Genomic DNA, 5188 nt, shown 5'->3' on the forward strand with positions numbered 1-5188 from the left:
GAAGGGTTGGGAAGATGAACTGGCTTGTAGTATTTCTAACAATTCATTTTATTTTGGATGTCACTAACTTCTATCTGCATCAAATTTTCTTTTTTGGCTTATATCATACTATCAGCTTACATCCTGTCTGCCCAGCAGAAGATTGTGGAAGCCAAGGAAGTGTGAAGATATGTCTAGCAGGCATTTGTTTGTGGAAGAATTGCAGAAAGGCATAGTATTCACACATCTTCCTTTCAGATGCCTTGTGAACTCTGAGAATCGAGAAACAGAACCATGGTCTTCCTTAGAGAATGATGTATGGAAGAAATGGCCAAGATTGGTGAAGAAATGGGGTTTCATGGTACACATTCCATAAAATTTGTTGCAGAGTAAAAATGCCAATCTTACATTTTAAAAAAGACATCACCCACATACCACAATATCCACTGCCTGGAGAGATGGCTAGTGGGTAAAGTACTTGCCATACAGCATAAAGACCTGTGTTCAAATCTCCTCAACCCACATGAAAGCTGTGTGCGGTAGCATGTCTGCAACCCCAGTGCTCCTTTGAAGAGGTAGAAGGTAAAGACAATACAAACCCTGGAACTGCACTGGCCAGCTAGCCTAGTGTATGCAACTGTACAACAAAGAAGACAACACAACAAATAAAACAAAACAACAAAATCAAAACAACATTCCCAAGAGCAGCACAATAGTTAGTACTATCAGATTCCAGAAATTTCTATCATTCTAAAGAATCTGTATACCTGTTACTCTCAATTCCCTCCCTTCCTGCTTACCAAACACCACTAGCTCACTTGTTCTGTATGCTTCATATAACTGGAATTACATAATGTAATGTGTGGCTTTCTGTTTGATTTTGGACGAGTGAAAGAAGCGGAGCCTGATGTCACCAGTTATTCATGAAGGATACAGGAATATCAACAGGGAGAGTTCTTTCTTTATCCACCTGGATACCAGTTTCAACCTCGTAACTACTGCACGGAGCAGTCAGGAGTGCTGAGCACACAGAGGTGGAAGTGAAGGTGTGCCTCCTTGAGGCAGCTGATCCAGCACGCATGCTCAGCCCTCTTTCCAGCCTTTTCTTTTCCTTCAGAAGTCCCCACTGCTCTTCTTTTTCTCAGAAACCTGCCATCCCACTGAGCCATAGCTCCACAGACCCTTCTCTAAGTTCTATCCTTTGCAGACCACTTTAAAGAAGGAAACATCCATGGGGTTGGAGAGGTAACTCAGCAGTTATGAGCACTTCTTGTTCTTGCAGAGGAGCTTTGATCCCCAGCAGCCAAGTAGCAACCATCTGTAACTCTGGTTCCAGAGGATCTGACACCCTCTTCTGACTTCCTCGGACACCAAGCATGAATATAGTACACACATATACAGACAGGCAAATCCATACACATCAAATAAAAGAAATAAATCTAATTTTAAAAATAAGAAACATTAGGAAGTACCAAAGCTGAGGAGATGCCTCAGGAGTGTGAAGGCCTGAGTTCAGATCCTCCAGAAGCCATATAAAGCAGACATGGTAGCCCATGTCTATAATTATAGCACTGGGAAATGAGAAAGAAGCAGAGAGAGGGGACTTACTGGGACTCAGAGGGTCATATAACCCAGCATATTGAGAAGTAAATAAGAGCCTTATTCCCAAGGAGCAAAGCATAGACCAACACTAGAGGTTGTCCTCTGACCTCTATGGCATGTGGACATCTATACTGTTTACACATGAATATATATATATACACACACACACACACATCATTTAAAAAAATGAAACATTGGGCCTGCTGAGGGCCACATCCCACATCACAGTTCTTCTAAAATCCCTTCTCAGAGTTTCCCATAGCATACATATATATCAACAGTCAACATGATCTTACTACTTTTGATTATATATATCTCTATATCTATCTATCTATCTATCTATCTATCTATCTATCTATCTATATATATATATATATATATATCTCCCAGGAAAAGATCAAATTTGAAGTACAGTTTCAGTTAAATACAAAAGACTTTCCCAGGATGAGAAAGCTGAGAAATTATAAGCTAAACCATGGTGAGCTGGGAACTGTACATACTGACATCTTATGGAAGACACAGCACTGTATCTTTTTCTTTTTCCTGACTCACACAGTGAATAGCATTTCCCTCCACTTTCATGCTGTTTTGTAGTCAAATCTGTCCTGCTTGCTGGAAACGAAGTAGACAATGACTTAAAGAAAATCCCACAGCATCAAACTCAGAAGTAATCTAGAAGCTCAGCTCGGGGAAACTTTTTGTGAAGGATTATAGAACTTGTCGCTCATGCAAGCTGCTATCACCCTTGACTTTGTAGCATAGACTAAAACACTCCTAGCATCGCCCTACACTGGAAGGCTGCTTGATTGGCAGATTTTGAAGTTAATGATTTGGAAGGTGACCAATGGCCCAGAATAGCTCTTGAGGGCTGTGGTCAAGCCTAAAGTGCTGAGATAGCTCCTTCCTCTTGACCCACAGCTTGAGAATGAAGTTTAAGTCCAAAGTTGCTGACATCATTGTTATTATTTTTGGTGCTGAGCATTGGGCTCAGGTTCTCAAGCTTGTCTTATCATAAAGCTGAAACCACAGCTCCGTCTCACCAATTTAGAGTCAAAGAAATCAGCCCTCCATACTGCAACTAACAGACTCAGAAAACAGACCTGATTAGCCACTCTGAGGTTGTTGAACCATAATGTAGACTCTAACCAGAATACTGCTCTGGGGATGGAAGACAGGGAGAATATGGTGACATTAGAAAAAAAATTGAAAAGTAGTAAGATCATGTTGATTATTGATGGACAGAAATCAGGAACCATGGGGCTAGAGATGTGACTCAGTTAGTTTGTAAGGTGCTTGTTTAGCAAGCACATTGTTCTGGGTTTGACCCTCAGCACCACATAAACCAGTTGTGGTGGTAAACGCCTATTGGCCAAGCATTCAGGACATGGATGAAAGAGAATCAGACGTCCAAAAGTCATCTATGGCTACATAGTAAGTTTGAGGCCAGCCTATGCTATACAAGGCCCTGATTCAAACAACAACAACAACAACAAACAAACAAAGAACTCCAAACAAAACAACAACAAAAAGACCAAATCCAGAACTAGTTCAATATCAGCTGCTTTACAGTATTTCCTAACAGTGACTTGAGTTCCATCTGGTGGACTGAAGCATCTACTTCCCAAAAGTCTTAAATGTTTCTATACCAAAGCTGTTCATTTAGCACTTATGTCATAGCTCTTACTAAAGCTTATCTAAAAAACAGATATTCTGGTACTTTCTATGAGAGCAAACAATAAAACTCTTGAATACATAGGCTGGTGAAATAGCTTGTGTGTGTGTGTTGGGGGTGGGGGATAAAAAGCAATTGCTATTAGTCCTGATGACTTAAATTCAGTGTCTGGAGTGTGCATAGCAGAAGAACAGACTCTCAGAAGTTGTCCTGTGACATCCACCCCCCCCAACACACACACATATACACACATGCATGCACATACACAGAGAAATGTAACATTAAAAAAAAACTCTCAAGAGTGTGGTTAAATCCTAGATAAATGACTTTCTTTTGCAGTCAGCCCTCCAATTTTAGAATTGGAAAAGGGATACTCTGCTTTTTAACTGTGCAAACAATAAAGCCTTAAACTTAAAAAAAAAAGGACTATATTTTAAGAGCAGAATGAAGCAAATGGCCAAACAGATGGCAGTTTCAAACAGTAAGAACCCTGGAGGACTCGTGGGAAGAATGGAGAAGATGGAGAAAATGAAAAGACTGCAGCAATTGGCTCGGAATCAGCCTCCCTGCTACCCTCTGACCAATAGAACTTCATTATCGTGTTCTCTCAACTTGGAAAGCATTAAGGGAACAGAGTTTTAGCATCAAGACAGACCTTGGTTTGATTTTGACTTTGGCTTCTAACTAATCTATTTCCTTGATTATGTAAAATATATCTTCCTTATGCAGCTGTCCTGAGAGGGAAAAAGAATAACGTACAGAAAGTCTGTGCTTGAGATCATCTTCATCTGTATCTCATTCCCAGACTTGTCTCTGATAGAGGACATCCTATTCACCCTCCCCCCTCGAAACCCCAGCATTTGATAACTGCCCTGTTCAAGGTGTGGGTTGGGAAGCAGCAGTGTCAGCAGTCCTGGCACTCCTTAGAAGTACTCTAGGGACCAACCTTTTACCTGCTGAGTCTGAACTCACATACTAACACAACAAGGAAGTGGGAGCAGTGTTTGTCTAAGAAATGGTTACTGGGATGGACTGCTTTCTCTGCCTGCCCCCTTTCTCTCCTTTCCTTTCTGGTGTGTGCACACTTGTGCATGTGTGTATAGAAGTTAGATTTCTTTGTGCATTGCTCTCCATCTTACGTTTTGAGGCATTGAACCCCTGCTTACCAATTGGCTGGACTGGCTGGTCAGAGAGCTCCAGGGTCCACTTGCCTTATGGCTACAAACACGTGCCACTAAACTGCACTCAGCTTTTATAGGAGTGTTTAGTGGATCTGAACTGACTTCATCAGGTTTGTGCAGCATAAACTTTATTGATGGAGCCATCTTCCCATCCCTTCCCTTCCATCTCTCCTTTACCTTTCTATTTTTCATTTTCTCTGTGATGAAAGATATTGTAAGTGGGTTTTCCCAGTGATGCGTTGCTGGTCACGTATGCGATCTGGATAAAATTACCTGGGACACCCTTTCCAATGATGCCCTGTCACTGTTCAGAGGGAGTGGGGCTAGCTAGGCATCACAGACCCCACAGGTAGGTAATTTACGGAGAGCCTGCACATATACGAATGGTAGGCAAGCATTCGAGCACTGAGCTATAACCCTAACCCTCTTAAAATGTTACTCCATCTAACTTGTACAGCTAGTTTCTCCCCTACCTTCCCATTGACTTTTTACTCCCTTGAGACAAAACTTCATGTAGCCCAGGCTGTGCTTGAATTTGCTTTGTAGCTGAAGATAATCTTGAACTTCTGATTCACCTCCTGAGTACATGACTACACCCTTTAAAAAACCAATTTTATAGCTTGACAATTGCACACATGAGTATAATGTATTTTAATTACCCTCTACCACACACCTTCTCTTATCCCCGTTCTGACCCTGTCACACCACACACACACACACACACACACACACACACACACACACACACACACAC

This window comes from Grammomys surdaster, unplaced genomic scaffold, assembly GCF_004785775.1.
Source record: "Grammomys surdaster isolate TR1022 unplaced genomic scaffold, NIH_TR_1.0 131, whole genome shotgun sequence".
NCBI lineage: Eukaryota > Metazoa > Chordata > Mammalia > Rodentia > Muridae > Grammomys > Grammomys surdaster.